The sequence below is a fragment of the Dermacentor variabilis genome, chromosome 10 (genome assembly GCF_050947875.1).
Source record: "Dermacentor variabilis isolate Ectoservices chromosome 10, ASM5094787v1, whole genome shotgun sequence".
NCBI lineage: Eukaryota > Metazoa > Arthropoda > Arachnida > Ixodida > Ixodidae > Dermacentor > Dermacentor variabilis.
This window is the reverse complement of record NC_134577.1, coordinates 30,275,573-30,295,000: the sequence shown is the minus strand read 5'-3', so window position 1 is coordinate 30,295,000 and position 19,428 is coordinate 30,275,573. Positions and strand designations below refer to the sequence as shown.

The 19,428-nt window shown below is 48.9% G+C and overlaps 1 protein-coding gene and 1 long non-coding RNA gene across 2 annotated transcripts in view; one reads left to right on the top strand and one right to left on the bottom strand.

Annotated features, from left to right (window-relative positions):
• LOC142560253 (uncharacterized) overlaps window positions 1-19,428 on the bottom strand; it is a 96,035-nt gene that overhangs the window by 58,324 nt on the left and 18,283 nt on the right. Inside the window, exon 2 of the long non-coding RNA XR_012823328.1 lies at window positions 7,275-7,332. This is a non-coding gene — a long non-coding RNA (uncharacterized LOC142560253). The remainder of the gene's footprint in view (window positions 1-7,274; window positions 7,333-19,428) is intronic.
• LOC142560252 (uncharacterized) overlaps window positions 1-19,428 on the top strand; it is a 430,092-nt gene that overhangs the window by 409,011 nt on the left and 1,653 nt on the right. The window lies entirely within an intron of this gene.

The following is a 19,428-nucleotide window of genomic DNA, read 5'->3' as shown; positions in this document are numbered from 1 at the left end:
TGAACTGCGAGCCCTATAGACGCATGTAGTAGGTGGCCGGCGGGTAGTTTTTAAAGAGAAGCTTTGTTTGCCTCTTCTGTCGACTTTCCCACTGCTGCTGTGGGCTGCTGTCGCGCACACCGCGTCGGGGGGTGGTTCAGAGCGTGTATATATACGACAGTGCGAGTAAGAGAGAAAAGGCGACGGGAGAAACTCGTTTTCACCCCACCACGTCAGCCCTCTGGAGCTCCCTGGCCGTCGCCACTTTAGCCGCTTGACAGCTGTAATTATCCGTGACTCCCCTCAGAAGCATTGCAGAAACTGCAGCACTTCTGTTCTACTAACGTGTGAGACCAGAGAGGACGCAGATAGAACTGTGGAGAGGAGAAGAGGCAGTTCCAATATAATTTTTCCCCTTTGTTTTTTCACGCGCAATCTTCTCAGAAGAAATCGAAGTAATCGCAGGCGCTGAGAGAGGATGGACGCTAAACAAACGCTTTAGAAGTTTCAAATTTGTGAAGCGCGCTGGTTCCGTGGAGGCATAGAATCGGCAGATAACTCGAAACGTTTGCAAGCGGAGGCTTCCGATACCACAAAGGGGGCGAATAAACAACCAGTAGCTGGTGACGACATGTTGAATGCTCTACTTAAAGTGTCCGTGATGTCATATATATTTTCAGCGTGTGGCTGACGCTTACTCAGCTCTTCAGTGCTTAAAGAAAGCGACAGATTGCTGCACATTCATGGATGAAAAGCAAATATTCAACCTCAAATCTGTTGCAGGCTTCTTGATCACAAAAGAAATAATTAATTGAGCCAAAAATACAGCAATATTGATGCGTCACCGTGACATTATCGGAGACGCGATGTCAGTGCAAGATTACAAAAAAATAAAAAAAATAAAAAGGGAGAGTAGAAAACTGAGAAATTTGAAAGGAAAGGACGAGGAGATAGAGAGCTCTTGTCTTAATTTTGCCGCTCGGAAGAAGTTTCTCGCAACTGCAGAAATGTGTAAAGAGTATTTCGAAATCGGGATCTGCCTGGCTATACGAATACAGCTTTGCTCTTCGGTGCTTGTTTGCCGAACAAAAACACTCAGTTAAAGGAAAGCACACAGTCTTTACTTGCGTCCTTCACTTCAATTATATCGCACACTTTCGAGAAACCAGACGGTGAAATCTTGCAGCCAATATGAATACCACAAAGTACTTGCCCTCTACAACAACACCATCGATTTAGTCACGCGAAGCTGAGAGGGAGGAGGAGGAAAGAGAAAAGAAGAAGGCAGGGAGGTTAACCAGAATAACGTCCGGTTGGCTACCCTACACCGGGGGAATGGGAAAGGGGAAAGCAAAGATCACAGGGAGAGAGAGGAGGGAAGGAAAGAATGAAATTGTGGCAAGTTCGCTGACGCGTGCGGTTTTACAGAAATTGCCTTAATAGTCACAGGTGGTCGCACAAACCCGTCGTCCTTAAGAAACACAAAAGTGCCTTCACCGCTTTATGGGCCGATGGGCGATGGGGGCGGTGTTCCAGCTGAGAAGCGGCTCCCGAGGGTGCCTCATATGGCTCGCCCTAATCATTGGGTTCACGACCGACCACCTGGGAAGCTGTGCCCGTCACACGCGGCTTAGAGACAACGGAGAATTGCCTGGAAGCCTAGCAGGTGCGCCCCCCAGCTTTTGTCTCGTTTTTCATTCCTGCCCACCCAGCACGTTCCCCACAGAATCCACCTGCCCGCCTCGCATGTTGTGTTTCAAGTCTCGTTTCTTGTTTTATTATCCGACGTCAAACACCTCGCCCCCCCCCCCCCCTTCCCCCCTCTGTGCCAGCTCGTGACTGGAGGTGAGAGTGTTTTTATGCCTGCTACCGGCGTGTCATCATGAGGTCGGTCGGGAAAGGACGATCGTTTTCGTCGGTGGCCAGTCACCGCGGTTACCCCGCACTTTTGTTTTTCCTTTTTTTCAAATGGTGCCTGTAAGAGCTAATGAATACATTGTTGCGTTAAAAAGGAAAATAAAGACTTCTGAGGGAGAGTATGAAGCGACAGATCGAGCGCTCGTTCTGTCGTTTCATACTGTCCCTCCTAAGTCTTTTATTTTCCTTTTTGGAGCAACAATATATTCATTAGATCCCAACCAACTCGCCCAGCAACAAGTTCTACTGCTGGTAAAAGAGGCTGGCATCATGGACGATGTCAGCCACTCCTTCCCTCATAAAGAAACAGTACAGAGCAAAGGTAGGCCGGCTCGAGCACGTACGCAAACAAGCAAGATACAATAATGAAAGAAAAGTGCACGTAGTTCACGTAAAGTTCCGATCTACCCATTGTACGTCACAAAACACTAAATTTGCACATCGTTAATGTGAATTAGGATTCTAGAGCAGTCGTAGTTCATTTGTATTTCAAGGAAGCACAGTCTCTCTTCACGCGCCATAGAGAAACACGGCAAGAGCAGCTCCAGTGCATGGTAGTACCGAGATCACCACCACCAAGGTGTCAGATGGGTCCCAACTATATAAAATATTTAAAAAAAAAACGCGCGCGGCTTTATTCTTCCTGCTCGCGAATGGCTCGCCTGGCAACATTTGCAATTCCCTGCAAAGGTGCCCTTTTGATTGCTCTCTGGCAATTTTTGTTTTGCAGTTTCGCGCAAAAAAATTACCGCAGGGAACTCTGGCGGTAGTGCCTGCGGAAGCTGTAAACGCGGCGATTGCAGCCGGCATGGGAATTATTATTAGCACATGGATTTGCCTAAACTTCGTCCTTCTGGCTCCGAACGGCTTTGTGGCTTTGCAACTTGGGTGACAGCTAGAGAGAGATTGCGCGCCTTTAATGAAATCGATAACTTCCAATAATATATTGCGTCATAAATGCAACGATTCGCAATGATTACGCACTTGCGGCGCAAGCCTCCGTTAATTTCTGAAAAAGAAAATACAATTTCCGCAATATTTATAAAAACGAAGCGTAGTAAATAACGCCGGAGGGACATCTGCAGCCAAAAGTGGTGTCCAATGCGCCGTGCTTCTGGTTCAGAAATGGCGTCCGGCTCCCGAATGGCTTCCGGCGCATGTAGATGGCAAAAGCATAGCCTTCGAGACCTTCTTCGCTTATTCAGAGGAAACCGTCGCTGCGGCGTGGATTCGGACACGACTCTAGCAAACCTTGCTGGTACACCACTGTTGGTTTAGTAGCGGCGGGCGTTCGAGGTGAGGAATTTCTCAGGCACGCCATAAAATCAAGAGGCGACCTCGGGAAGACTTGGACTGCATGCGCGGTGAAAGTCTCGGCGTCGGGGTCACGCTTCGCGCAGAGAGCTAAATGGGGGGGGGGGGGGGGGGGGGGGGCTGCTCCGCTCCCACCGGCATTCGGCGTCATGCACGCCGCAAGATACAGGACCACGAAAGGGGGGCGAATAAGGGCGAAACGACTTCAGAGAGTGAGATCCGCTGTTGAACCCGTGGGGTGGTGCGAAGAGTCGACCATATTATACTCCGCCTGGAGGCGAGACGAGGAGGTCACGGTTGGCGGGACTTCTCATAGCGTGACACGACGGTTATGCGAAGGAGGGGAAGCGATGCCCCCTCGCGTTTTATTATAAGCCCGAGCCAAACGGCGCGCCTCGTACGATTCCTCTTCGCTAACAGTGACCTGCAGATGCGGCACAGCTGCGACCGCGGCGCTGGCGTAGCGGTAACGCGGTTCGCCGGAAGAAGTTGCGCGGCGGCTACTGGTCTTCCGCTGGGAAAAGAAGGGCGAAAAGAAAAATAAAAGAAAAGGGAAGTGCGACGACACAGTGCACGCGATTGCTTGCTGCATACGCGGGCTTCTCGTACGTTGCCAGACTGTCGGTAACACTAAGCCGCTTTCTTACGCAACACTACGCACCTTCCGTTGTGTGCTTAACACCGTGAGAAAAAAAGAACCTCGCGGCGTGGTTGCGTGCATGGTTGTGTGGGTGCTTGTTCCGCGCACGCACTCAGAGGTCGACGAAATAGTCGCTGAGAAACGCGCATTCTCAGTTAACAAAGGGTAATAAAAGAGCGCGTCAGCGTCAGCCTTCGTTACCTCGCAGACCATTCAAAGCGCAGCAAACCTCGGTAACGTAAGCCTCGTTTTATAGCTGCGTGCATACAGAACTAGCTATCTGGGCTTTTGTGTGATCAACAAAAGCAGTGGACGTTCTTTGATCCAATGGCGATCGGCAACACCGTGCGCCCAGGGGCGACATTAGACGAGGGGACACCCGAATCAGATCGACTTCCTTTCTTTTGTACCGCGAATAATGGTAAGCAGTAGTGTTGCTGAAGTTTTAAAAGCAAGCAAGCGTTGACTAAAGGGCTTCTCTAAACCGACAGCGTGTCGAGTGTTGTTCGTGCGATGAACCTGACACACAATGCCATACAAAATCTCACCAATCGCTGCCTTCTTTCACGCTATGTCGGGCACTCACAGCCGCCCTGAATTCACCGGTAATTTTCTGCGCTGGTTTATAGCAGTAAATAAACCTAACTGTAGCAGTGGGAACCAGCCCAAGGAGTCATCTGGCGGAGGTAGATAAAAAAAGTAATAAGAAGCCTTCTAAGTCCTATTATGATTTTTTTTTTTTATCTACATCCGTGAGATGCTTTGCACGGACGCTGGTGCGAAGATTCCTTCGAATTGCCGGCTCGGCGGACTGGACTGTGAAGCAGACACAGCTTCAGGAGTTCGCGCAGCGAAGTGGAAGCTCTGAGTCGCTGGACAAAAACGAAAAATCCAGTAAACACATGCACTTTGTTTATGTATTTTTTTTCTCCATTTTTATGCATGCAGTTGCGAAGTATAAAACGGGAAATAGAAAGAAAGAAAAAGAGCGACGCACGGCCCCAGATGCGAATAATATAATGAGTTCGCGATGTCCGTCTGTCTCTATGCTAGGCTGATCCTGAACAAAAACGGGCTCCTTCTTTGCTCCGAATTGTTCCTTCTGTGTATCAGGTTGTGTTCAGCGAAGACAAAACTGCGCGTGCGCGCGTTATTTTTTCCCAAGTTGATATCACTTCCGATTGTTGTACTCGCCCTTTCACAACCTGCATGCGCCACACGTGGGCTTACCGAGCCGAGCAGAAGTGCGCATCTAAACTAGCAGACGGATGGACATCGGAATTTTGCGACAATGGCGCAGAACCACGCTTCTGTCGTCTGCTTTCAAGATGGCGCGGCGTGTTTCCCCAGTATATGCCGGAGTTGGCGCATTCGTCAGGCCAGCAGCAACACTGTATATAGCTCCTACCAAGACTGCACAGAATTCACCGCACACCCAACGTCGTTTCTCGGGTCTACGGCCGGAGGTACTCTTGCCGAACAAGCTGCGCCGCGGCAACACACCACTGCGCCAGTCACCGAGTGACAGCCGGCGGCGTTGGGCAGTGATGCCGAGTTAACGAGAGAGTGGCCGACTGCATGCATCACTGACTTTCCTTGCCCCCCAATCCGATCTGTTTGCGTGCTGCGATAGGCACTAATAGGTGGCTATTCGTCTGCGGCTCCCCCGATTCTTCGACTCTCGTTCCTTTTTCTGCGGATGTCTTTTCAAGGCCGTCACGGTTGAGCGAAGGGAATGAAAAATGTTGTGTACGGCACGAGAGGTATACATAAGCCTCGTCCAGTAGCCAAGAGCTGCTTATGTACGCCGTGAATTCGCGAGACGCGCTCACGGTGAGCTAGCATCGGCGTACTGAATCCATGGAGACGGCGAAGAAACACTCCTTTCCCCATTGCTATAGCGGGGACGTTCAAGCGGTACAGGAGAAGCACACACACGAAGAAAAAGAGGGAGATGAAAAAAAAAGAAAAAGAACAACACACTCCCCTTCCCCAGTGTAGGGTGGAAAACTGGAGATCTATTGAAGTGGTGCACCGCTGTCCTGACTTATCAGTTCCTTCTTGCATAATTTCATCCAAAAATTGTCAAAAAGAAATGTCATTGCTATCGTAGAGCTACCAAAGAAATGGTGGGTAAATACCCCAGTTTGCCTGATGTTTGGGGCTATAGCGTCAGACGTTCTTGTTGATTTATTTATTACGCTTCACCTGCCTTTATCTGCATAAATTTCCAAGTAACCTGACGGGTCTGCCCACGAAGGCACCCAGACACGTTTAATACCTTTGGTCAGGAAGGACACTGCCGAGGAACTTCGTCTGCTTGCACGCAAAAAGTCAAGCTTTCTGGAATTAAAGTGCCTTCAACTGCGGATTGCAGAAACTGGACTCCTTGCTACGAATACAACTGTCATCTAGCCTTTCCTGCGGTGAAACAACCTTACCGCGCCGCTTGTGGTTGGAAGTGGTGTTCACGAACGCATACTCCTATCGCTTGGGAGTGGCCGAGAGCCCGACATGAGACTCCTGTAGGTGCGAGGAAACCATCGAGCACCTGTTGCGTATCTGACCTCGCTACAACGTACAACGCTTCTTTCTCAGGACAACTTTGAACCGACTGGCCTCGAGACCGTTCTCCGAGTCAGAGATACTCGGGCCGTGGCCATACCCGTCACTGGCACAAAATCGATTCGTGTACCAGCACACTACTTGAAATGCCCCGGTTTAAGAGATCGCTTATAGTGTCCCTGTGCATCCTACCACGTGAACTCTCTGCTGTATCCCTCTATGCCTCTTTCTATTCCACCTTTCCCTTACCCCCAGTGTAGGGTAATAAATCGGACACTGGTCTCGTTGATCTTCCTGCCTTCCCTCTCCTTGCTCTCTCTCTCTCTCTCTCTCTCTCTCTCTCTCTCTCTCTCTCTCTCTATCTATCTATCTATCTATCTATCTATCTATCTATCTATCTATCTATCTATCTATCTATCTATCTATCTATCTATCTATCTCATTTTCATAAGCGCACGAACGCGCGTGCGCATAATGATTGAGAATTGTAATTGTGACGCAATATATTTCTGAGTGTTGTGAATTCGCAATGTCAAGAAGTGGTTTCAAGCCAGAAGGACGAATTCAACACATAGCCATAGAATACCAATCATATATTTCCCCTCCCTCCTCTGCCCCCCCCCCCTAGCAGAACTGCCAATTTTCATCTAGTAATTCCTAATTAAACTCTACGGAATAGTGTGCTTGGGTCCTCAGGGATATGCAGTTACAGGAACTTGAAAAGTCATCTGCCATGGGTGCCTTTCACCGAGGGTATCGAAAAGAAGCAAGGACGTCATACGTAGAGGACGTTCCTATTAGCGCAACATTTGACATTTAGTTCAAATGGTTCGTAAACGGCTCAGCCGAAATGACTTACCCAATCTATGCTTGGCACTGTAATAGAAGTTGATGTCCAGGCTAAAGCCTTGAGTATCCTGAGGAGAGGAAGAAATTGAGAAAAGCAAGAGTTAGAGTTATCTTTGTCAAAACATTTTATGATTAGGAACGCGTATATAACTGCATTAATGTAACTACACACAGCGCAGCAACAACAAAAAAGAAAGAAAGAAAAAAGAAAACCTTTATTGCCGGAGCTTGCACAACGCTCACCGGCCACCAACTTCACAGTGTAAAACAGGCTCAGTTTTTTTTTTATTCACGCTCATAAGTGGTGTGCGATTTCATTTCTATGTTGCCTCTACCAACTACTTCATTATATATGCTAGATAGCACATAGTAATAGTGGTTTGGTAGCTATTTAATTAGGTATTCAGTTAGTTAGTTCGGTAGTTAGTAGTAGTAGTAGTAGTAGTAGTAGTAGTAGTAGTAGTAGTAGTAGTAGTAGTAGTTGCATAAACGTCTAAGGCCTATGAGGGGATAGGGAGAAAATATCGCAGCGCATATATGTAAACTGCATTACCTGTCCTAACATTGCCTCTTCACACCTTATCTCACTTTCCCGTGAAATTTGTTGAGAAGTCACCTTCCGTGTTAAAGAGAGAGAAGAAAAAGAGACGAAAAACGGAACCGAAGAAATCGAAATAAAGGCTTCGTGACTGCATTCTATTGAAGCTGAAGGAATAACACTGAGTCCCTTTAGGGAAGTGAAGTAATCTTTCAGGGCTATCAAAGTAACTTTCTAATTGATTGATTGATCGATGCATCATTTCATTCATTCATACGCTTTAAAGACCCAAAGTAACACTCATTGAAACTTTCTCTAGTCAGATTCAACGTCTAAATTATCAAAAGTAGTGTTTCAAACAATAGAAGGGGCCTGGGAGTTCCGTTTTTTGGTGGTCTTTGGGAAGAATCAATGAAAATAAATTGATTTGATCTTTTATTGCTTTCATGTCAGTTGACGTTTTCCTTGCCTGATGGCGTCGACGCCAGTTAAAAACCGCCGATATCATGTGTGCTGTCACGATCAAGTAACATACGGAAAGATGTCAGAGCGCTCGCCAATATCAGTATAAATGCTAATGTATTTGCAGGACATCGAAGGGTAGCGGAGAGTCATAGACGAAGAGAAAGGACAGCGATAGAGATGAGCGGGACTGCTGCTACAAACGAAAATAAGTGAATAAGAACAGCACTCACGAAAAGAAAGCAAGTGTGTGTGTGTGTGGGGGGGGGGGGGGAATTGAACAAATACATAAATACGCAACACCAGCGAAAAAAAAAAAAAGAGCTCTTATAGCGTAGGTAGGAAGTTTTGTTGAAGCTTGCACCGCCACCAGATGCGGCACGTCGGAGCTGCTGACCCCAAGTTTTTCAACGACCGAGATGACCACCCAACCCCGAAATAGAATTGCCGTGTCGGGGCAGAGAGATCACAGCGCGTCGCGGACCCCTTTAACTTTTATTTGGTTCTGAATTTGTAGTTTTCTTTGCGTCGCTGTTATAGCGAAAATGTCCTCAATACGTCATGAAAAGTGCAGCACCTTTTCAACAGTATGTGCACGTAAAATCGCAGAGAGCTTATGGCGTCTCGGGAAGCCGTCTCGACAAAAACTATTCAAAACTGGTGAGACGCCGGAAGCCCCATTCTCACCCGACACACGTCAGGTTAGGTTCGGTCAAAGGAGATCTACAGCCTGAAAGTCTCCGGTATGAATGTGATTGTGGCATTGTAGACTGTTTCTTTGCGAGCACTGTTGCTATTTTGACGGCACAACTATATTTCCATCCTCCTTTTTTTTCCACTTTTTACACTGCCCCCATGTTGAATAAACGACATTGTGTTATTCTATTTCACAAGAGCCTTCTGATAAAAGGATTACAAAAAACAAACGCTCAAACAATTTACAATTGAAATGTTTTTCCTTTGGTACTCGATTTGAGTTCTTTGGGGAAAAAGAAGAAAAAGGAGAAGCTTCGATATTACTGAAGAAAACGCGTAGCATATTTCATTTCTTTCAAGTGCTGTCTTTCAACATAGCTTAACTCTATCATAATTATTGTTTACTTTACCGTAATTATTACGGAATAGAGCCGCCTTCGGACCATTTCACCACACTACCACGAACCATTACACATAATCTGTGCAGTGACAGTCAATTCTTTAAGAGGTCTCAGACAGAGGTCGCTGAGAGTTTGGAAGCCTTAATTTTATTGGACGGTGTGAGTCGTACTTTACATGCGATTTTTTTTTATATATATAGAGGCGGTGCGCCACAATAAAGCGCCCTCATGAGCCAATCCACTTCGCACGATGCAGCATAATTACAATCTCAAGAGGTAAGCCGCCTTGACGAGGCTTAATCGTGACGAATCTCTTGCCTGATTACCCGCTGAACTTCAGACGTTTGCGCCTTGTGTCAGCCAAAGAAACGCCTGATTAAAAGGAGAGTCAAGCGCGAAATTAAAGGAAGGCGACACACCCCACCAAAGAATCCGTCACCGGTCGGGGAGGACGACACCAATATGGTGGCGTATACTCTCGACGACTCTTAGTTCAACACCGCAGCGTTATGCGCCCAGCCCGGGGAACCGTCGGTAACGACCTCGCCGTACCACGAACCATCACGCTGCCGCAATGACGTGGCGAACCGCAAGCCCCCTTTGCTTGCCCCTTGGGAAAACCGATCCATCCTCGGCCCAAGCCGCTGTAATCAAGTAATTTCGCGATCAGTCACAGCGGTTCGCACCAAGAGGGGCCTTGCTCCCTGTAACCAGCTGCCTCGTCCTCGAAAACTCGGGCGAAAAGGAAACGGCGCCCGAAGAATGGAACTCGCCCCCCGTTCCTTCCGGTCCCGAACGCCCTTCTCCATATACAGTGTCACTGTCTCACGTTCCATAACAGTTCCGTGTCGGGTATCCCTATGGCGGAAGATACCGGCGCCCCGGGCCAAAGGAATCAAGTGCCCCCTTGCGTACCAGCCGTGCGGCCTCACGAGGCACCGCGAAGATGCACGAAACGGCAGCGCTGATGATTGGCCGTACTCACGCGATTAACGCGTTTGCTTCCGCCGCCGCCGCCAGAGGGCGCGCACGAACGCCGTGAGAGATTTCCCAGATTCGCATGAGTGAGCGAAGACTGCTTTTTTTTTCCTGGGCCCCGGGGCCACCTCGTTGCGCCGAGTCCTAAACGTGGTGGCCCGTTCGTAAAGCGCGTACACTACGAACTGCCTCCGCGGTAGTACGTAACCACGCGACCACCACGCACCGACGATGGAGGCTGTACCGGGGGCAGTAATTGAAATTCCCGAGGAAGCCCGAGGCACGCCCGGACGGCAATTATCTCATTCTATTTAGAGGACGAGAGCATGGGACGACCGACGCGCGTGACCATTGGCCCAAAGACCTCGAGCTGCCGGGAACGGCTGTTCATTGTTTTCTTGGCGCAGTATGAGCTATGTGCCCGTTGTTAACCTGTTGGGACTACGTACGTGCACGCCGCCTTTGTCCTTGACGCGTTAGAGGATAGAGTTGCCTACGAAAATTACTGGACCTGGCGCTAGTGCACACGGAAGCTATAAGCGTGACAGTTCATCCAGCATGAGACTGGTGGCTAGTGCAAGCATTTATCTAAACTTCGCCGTTTTGCCTTCACACGACCTTGTTGCTTGGCAAATTAATCATTTTCAACAATGTATTGCTTTATGAAGGCAACCATAGGTGGTGTTCGATACCCGACGTTTATGACGTGCTTCCGGCTCCCGCAATCGCTCTCACCACATGCATCCAGCAAAAGCATAGGCTTCGAGACACGCGTATTTAATCCAGAGGTGCAACCACTGAGGCGTGGATTCGGACGCCACCTGTAGGCGTCGTATAAATCCTCACCCCTCCCCCCACCACCAGCGATGGTTTCCTCTGAGTAGCAAGAACGGATCTCGAAGGATATGCTATTGCTAACTGCATGAGCCGGAACCAATTGCGGAGCCGTAAACATGTTATAGACATCATATTTTGGTCACAACCTGCGCGCAATGATTATGCATGTGCGCGGTTACTGATTGACTCGCTTTGTTTAGAACACTACGATTGCTTGGAAACTTAGAAAAAGAAGTAAAGTGCAATAAATAAGACGGCAAGAACGTCTGAAGCCCACAAGCACGAAGACTAGACAAATTCAAGAACTACCCGCCGTTCATCATTGATCGCAGAGCCACGTGTTTGTTCACTGCACTAACTTTTGTAGGGAATTCTAGGCGTTGCAACGAGTAAGCTATACCTGCACATGTCGCGCTCGCCCGTGGTGCACTACGTCGCTCGTGTAGTCCTCGTGCGCGTATAGACGACTTCGTTATAGATTTACGGGCTCCTTCCCACTTGGTCTGTTACGCGAACGATCTGTCGCCTTTTGGCGCAGTGACGTCAACTTAACGTGGTCATCAAACGCCGAGCGCTTCCGTGCAATCATTTTCATGCATACGAATTGACTGTACAATACTGTGTCTGGTTGTTACACATCGAAAACGGCAAACAGCCCAAGATGGCGGCGCTTATACACTTCCGTCTCATGTAGTAATTGACGACGGCGGTCTCTCAGAAAGGAAAGCTGTTTAGTACTGGGACTGTACTGGGTCAATACGGGGGGTCAGCAAGCTTGCGAATTCATGTCAGGAATTCCCGCACTTAAATCCTTGGCGAAAGCTGCTTTCAGGCAGTCTTTGTATGCGGAGTCTATAAACGCTGAGCTGTTAAGTCTATCAGGACGCCACGACAGACAACTGGTCCATTTATGACCTTACAATGTGTTGAAAAATGTCTACGTACTTTCTATAAACCAGCTGTTTCGATGTCAAGGCACCGCAGCTGGAACACGGACGATAGGTTCGTTACGTTCTGTCTGTATAGACAACCCGTAGAGCTTGTATTGACAAAAAGATAAATCAGTAAGCTGACATAGCTGTCTATTTGAATCCTCTGCTCACTTAGCTCGTGTAATAACATTGAGTTTACTTTGAATACCGTTACAGGCAGCTGTTATCCATATACGGAGAGTTTGAGACCATTCCGCTTGGTACATGGGTGTGCTCGAATTACGCCACCAAGAGTTTCGTCTCATCTATAAAATTCTCAGGATTCTCTATGCAAGTCTCATAGCTAGCTTACGATGTGACTTTAGCATAGCGTTGTCAAAATTAACATTCACCGTTTGGTCACAACGTGTTGCAGTATAGAGCGCCGGTATTATAGGAAGGCCCAAGGGTTTCGATTTCGGTGCCTGAGCAGTGATTTTGGAACCCAACCGTTTGGCCTGGAGCTTGAAAAACGTATTCTCTATCGGCGTGGTATGCGCGGAATCTTAAACGCCAGACGTTTAATTTTTCTAAAATCAAACGATTGCCTTTCCCGACGTACACCACCGACGTGATACGCAAAAGCAGTACTGTAAACGACACAGTCTCCAGACGTTATTAAATTACCGCCTCACGTTTGATATTGGATACGAGGGGAGATTCGCAGTACCCAAAGCCACACCTCTACTTCAATAACACCCCTTTCCGCCCCGCCCCCACACCCTGTCTAACGCACAGAATTATTTCTCCTCCCAAATACATCCCATTGTGTCTTCGTTGCCACGGATGACGTCGTTTCGGCGACCGGTCAAAATAGCAGCACTTTCTCTCCGTTAAGGGCTCAACCAGCACCTTCGGTAATACGCCGCCTCGCCGATTCCTCGCCGATGCGGTTACGCCCGCAAGTGAGAGCGAACTCGCGGGACCGAGACGACGACAACGCCGCGAACGACGACGTCGCGGTACCTGCCCGGCGATGCGTTAACGCTGACGCCGAGAGTGACAACAATGGGATTCATTACGCTTTCCGCGCAGCGCGTTGGAACCGTAGGATTCGCGCGGTGGCGCACTCCAATGACGCATTGTGCCCCTTGTGTGTGTACAGTACCGCGACCACTGCACCTTTCAGGCCGTCTCCGCCGTCGGCTCTCTCTCTCTCCCTCTTATACGGAACAACAACTTTCGTGGCGCACGCTGCGAGTTCATCAGCCACGGAAACGAAGCCCGCCCGACTCCTTCCGCCGCCCTCGTCCCCCCAGCGCACGCCAGAACAAATAAAGCCCGCCGCGCAAGTTGGCTCGAAAGCGAGGGACGCCCGCGAGCGATTGTTCTGGCCAAGCGCTTTAACGCGCAATAGGAGGACACGGTCTGGGCCCCAGCGTGAGTGCGAGCTTAACTCTGCTCCCACCCGCGCCTGACTGCTTCCGTGCGTCCCGTGCAGACTCCTGTGTGCGTGCGTGCGTTCGTGGCAGGTATACGAGCGCATGCGCGGCTGTGGACGCGGCGCACTTCTCCCGTGACGGTTTATTTTGCCGTCCTGCCCGTCATTGGATGCAAGCCGCTGGACGATAGTGCGTCAGGCAGAGCTTCGCCGCACACATGCATTCGAAACACTTGTTGTCTGGCGGGCTGCATTAGCGGAAAAGCGCGTCGGTAGCGCAGTTTGCGTACTCCAGGCGACACGCACTTGGTGTAAGATGAACCTCCGCACGTGTTTGTCCAGTATACATTCTTGATAGAGGCCGATGTGCAGCATTTGTTATGATGCCTACATCCGCTGTATAATTTGGCATTTGTATAATCTACACGAAGTCGAGCCTCGTTATAACGAACTCTCATCGGACACGAAGATATGTTCGTTATTTAACTATATTCTTTATGAGCGTATATATGCTTATATAAGCGTAATGATGCCCTAATAAAGGCTATGTACTTCAGTAAAAAAATCAACAAATGCATTACACGCAGAGGTCGGCTAGAAATAGTTTAGATTCACTTCCTTGTATCCCTGTTCGTTGTGTCCAGCTTCAACTTATGAACAGTGGTTCAACGAAGTACAATCAGTTTAAATCGCCGTACCCGCCTGTCTGTAGTTAATTAGAGTTTACTTCGAGTCAAAGTATTAACAATGACAGGCTCCCTGGCCATTCAACAAATTGTAAAAAAAAAATATACACGCTTTGTGCAATATTTCCAGCCTCATAGCATGCGTTGTAGCAGTAAGACACTAACAAAAAGACGAGTCGCTATTTCATGACTTCGAACTAGCTGAACGGCAATGGCCGGTGCAATGAACAATAATTATTCAGGTCACGTTCGCTTAAAGAAAGCTTCCACTGATATTCTCGAGAGGTTGTTGAGAACAAGGTAAACAAACTTCTGTAAATGACGGCCGTATGTTTCCTGTCCACTGCTACATTTCTTTTTTCCCCGCACCCACCGCGGTATAAAATGGAGTGAGCAAACATGCAAGCGTCCGTCACTCTGTGCGTATCAGCAATCAAATACTCAGCTCAGCGGAATTTTTTTGCTTAACTTGTAAAGCTCATAGAGACAATGTGCTCATACGCCCAGATAGCGGGCAACTTCGCGTCCTGCCTAAGATCAGCAAAACAAGGTGCACAGCAAAACATAAGAGCATCCATTACTCCTGGTCCCGATAAGGTGTCGAAGTGACACAGATAAATAAATAAATAAATAAATAAGCGTCAAATTCGTTATATCGAGGTCATTCCTTCTCCGTCGCCGTCACAGCGCCATCGTCGATCATGCAGTGGTCGTGACGCCGTCCTGGTCGTGGGCGATCGTCGCGAGCGAGTGTCGTGGCAAAGTGGGCGATCTCGGAGGCCGTGTATGTCGAGTACGAGGAAAGCAACGGAACTCCCAGGATCACCACTACAGATCGCAGATAAAGGTGCCTTCGGCAGTGCTGTGCGTCGCTACACTGCTGGGATACTATTATCGCGATCCCGTGAATTGAACAGTCCTTGTACGTACCGCACGCGTTTCCTGCCGTACACTTTTAATTGCAACGCTCCGCTTACGAGCGTGGGATATTCGCCAATTGATCTTGGTGTCTGTAAACAGGGCTGCTGTGACAGGTGGCACAATTCTGTCACGTCAGCTCCAATGCACCGGTTTCATGTTCCAATTTCGGAAATGAAGGTCGCGTCCATTTAGCAGAAAACAAACGTGTCTGGGACGAGTTTCGATCAATGCACGTTCGCGCTCGGACACACCGTCACGCCCGCTCACGCACACGCAAACATACACACATACAAAGACACGTACGCGCAGAAACACACACACACACACACACACACACACACACACACACACACACACACACACACACACACACACACACACACACACACACACGCACACGCACACACACACACACACGCACACACGCACGCATGCACGCATACGGATGCCCAAGCCGGTGCTGCTCTCCGCGCTGCTCAAGGCGTGATTTATGCCTCTTTATCACAGGAAGGAAACGGCTCGCCTCCACGGCGGGACGGGTGCTCGAACGTGCGCCGTGTGGCGGCGATTGACCGAAAGGGGCAAGGCGCTAGTACCGCACGCACGCGTATAATTGATCAACTCGCAGCACCATCGCGTTGCCGCCCCCCCCCCCCCCACCACCACACCTATACACCCGCCGTCTTCACCGCCATCGACGCCGCCGCACGCGTGCGTGATTTGCGTGCGCGTCTATGCAGCGTCAGCACGCGTCGTGCGCGCCGACTCCGCCGAGACGAAACCGAGCTGGACCACAGTGGAGCGGTGCTGCGCGCTCTTTCACATCACCCTTCGGACGAGACGGGCACACACCTCCAAGGTCAGGTAAAGAGGTTAGCTTCCGTAGCTGACCTCTTTAGGATTTCCGCCTGCCATAATAGTGTTTTATATGGAGCTTAAGAACTGTTTCCTCTAACTTAGACGAATTGTGAGGCTGTTTTGAACCAAGACGTGAACCAGACGTGCACAATGCACGACTGACCCCCGTATTCTAAAACGATTCTGGACTCAAAGCTCTTCCTCCCGGAGGCTCTACCAACTTGAACACGCCCCTCAGCTGAACAAGACTGTATACATTTTACAAGAACTGCCGTTGATCATTAGTGAAGCGGAGCAACCACTTATCTCGGCAGCGGGCGCTTAATTACATGCACTATTTCGAGTTGAGGTAGAGTCCTGAGTGGAGGAACGGTCAAGAACACGGGGGTAAAAATACGATGTAGCAGCCGCTTCGAATCGTCCAGGGTCATTCTTACGTGCGCGTAGAATGTACGCCACAGATCACGTTTTGAGCCGCGAGATTATGATGATTATTATTGTGATGGTGATGATGGTGGTGGTGGTGGTGGTGGTGAAGGAAAAGAAGAGACGCGTGTAATTATAATAAGCACAGAAACTGCGAAAGAAAATCAAATCAGTGAACAGCGACGTCTGCCTTTTAGGACCTCCATCCTGAGCTCCGGGAACGTACGGTCACGTCTCAATCAATCGCGTCGCGTGCAAATCGCAGCAGCTCCGCTCCACAGTCCGACAGGGTCACTTCCTCGCCGAGCCAGCGCGCGCGTCGCAGATTCGGAGGTATAGCAGGAGCGCCGCGGCGAGACGTCGCCGGCACGCATCTCGCATGCGTGACACTTGTAAAAACGCCGACAGGTCGGTCGCCCGCGAGCAATGTAGTGGGGGGGGGGGAAGGGGGGCGTCTAGTGTTCCGGGCAGCTACAGCGTGTATGCACGAATGCGGTGCTGTGCTGCACGCGCCCCGAGCGGCTCTTTTGACGCGCGTAGCGCCCGGCCATACATAACGCCCGTATCGCACGGGCGGCGCGGCGGTCCACCGCACGCCACAGACTTTAGCGGGTTCAACCTCCCCCCCCCCCCCCCCCCCCAACCCACCCAGCCCGCGTGTTGTGGGTCGCTGCGCATACTACTTTACTGTTTGATGCTTTCGCGATTTGCTGATGCTGCTGCTTCGCACGTGAGGCTTGGCCCGTGCGCGGTGGCATACCCGGCACACCGGCGCCGGTCATTATCTCCGAAAAGCGACCGCAGACTGATGTTTGTGCCGCGGTTGCTGCGCGGTGCTTAATTCTCGCTTATCTCTTATACGCGTTTTTCTTTCTTTTCCTGCCTCCACCTGGTGATTAACATTGCCCCTTTTAGTCTGGATCGTCGTTCGCCACGGTGTGAGATAACGAGGGTCACGGGGAAGATAAAGAAAGAAACGCGAAATCGGGGCAATCTCTTTATAACGGATAGCGTGGTAGAGCTTTGCTTGACGCACGCACTGGGAAACAGATTTATTATGCGGCCTCACAACGAGAGCCACTGGAGGTATCAGAGCAATTTGAGTGATTTAGCGCGTCCGTGTCTCGCCGAGAGCGGCTAACGTAGCCGGCCACTGGCTATGAGATGCGTTCTGGCTCGGCCAGGCCGCCGACGCGCTTGATCTACCAGAGCTTTACGACGAGATCTCGCTCGGCGAAGTCGATGTACGCGATTGTCAGGACCTTTAGGTTGAGGTTGGGCAAGGCGCCGGGACCGACTTCTGCTCGTATACGTCTTCTTAAATTCCCTTAGTTTAGTTTGATACGCCCTTTGCATTCGTGTCTTTTGATTTAAATTTATCGGCTGGTCCCTGCACAGTAGGACTTGGAATCAGGACTCAAATAGCGCAATTTATTATTTATTTTCTACAATACTGCGCTATTGCAGTGTCGGATCTGCTCATACGCTCTGGCCGTATATCGATGACGGCGGAATGCAAAAAAAAAAAAAATAACTATCGTGTACTTATATGTAGATGTTCGTTAAGATAACTCGAACGCTTAAAAAATTAAAAAGAAGGTAATAGTAGTTGATACCTAGTGTCACACAATTTGCTAGCTCAGTATAACTGCAGTTCGTAACGATATAGTAGTAACATTACTACTAAACAAGGTGGTCGCTGCTAATGCTCAGCTACGAATTCCAAACGCGGTCAGCACCCTATGATGGAAAGGTTCTCACCTCTGCTGGATATATCGGACCGGCGATGGCGTATTCCAGAGTGTGTCCTGTATGTGCGATTGTGTCATAGAAGAGAAGCTTTGAATCCGGTAGTGCTAACTGCGTTTGGAATCTGTAGCTGAGGCCGATTAGCAACAGATGACTACCTTGTTTAGTCAGAAATGTTAATAACTCCGCCCTTACCAACTGCAGCTATACCAATGTAGCAAATTGTATAACACTAGGTAATAGGTAACTACTACCACCTTCATTTTTTTAGAGTGTGCAGCGCTCAAAATTTGCTCACTATGGAGCGTCGTAAGTGGTCAAAGCAATTAGTCGCAGATGCGTACGGAGTTCAGTTGTCTTAATTGACAACTTTAGCCATTGCCGTACGCACTAAACAGAAATAATGCCAGATGAGAGTAAATGCCTCGTCGCCTAGCGCATTCGCGAATGAGAGTTCAATACACTCTACTTACATGGAGTTTAGTTCTCTCCACCTTTCACAAGCGTTCTTATGGTGTTCAAATACGAGTAAATATTACTTCATTTCTTGCAGGAGTTTTTTAGGTGTTCTAATTGAAGTGAATATTACTTCATTTGCGGAAGGTGTTCTCAGATACCCTAATTGGAGTAAATATTACTTCATTTCTTGAAGGAGTTTCTAAGTGTTCAAATTGGAGTGAGTATTGCTTCCATACTAGAAGCTTTTTAGGGATTTCATACGGCACAAATGCGACTTCATTTCTGGAAAGGGTTTTAGAGGTGTTACAAGTGGAGTAAATACTACTCCATTTCTGAAGAAAGTTTTTCGAGATCTTGCTACATTATTTGTAGTTTTATTCCTGCAATGAAACTTATTCCTGACTTATGAAGTACCGTATATATGTGCAGGGTTCTGTGCCGGTAACAAGTTTTACCATAATTTATTTTGTTTCCCTTCTTTCTGGGTATATTTGCTTAGATTTTGAATTTGTTTATTATACTTCACTGGAGATTCCCACCCGGTAACATATTACCGGGCGGGAATGTGCTTGACGGTGTACGGTTAAATGCATCGCAGACGAATGGGCAGGTGGACTAGTTTGTGTGGTTACATCGCTGAGTTATGCAGTGCGACAGGACAATCGATGACAAAGAAGGGCGGAACCAACAGGACATTCGCTGTTCGGGCCATGCCCTGTCAATTACTCCTCCTTGGAACTGTTCCCTTCGCGCTGTCAAAATTAGGCACGATAATCTTTACACTCTGTTAACACTGAGCAC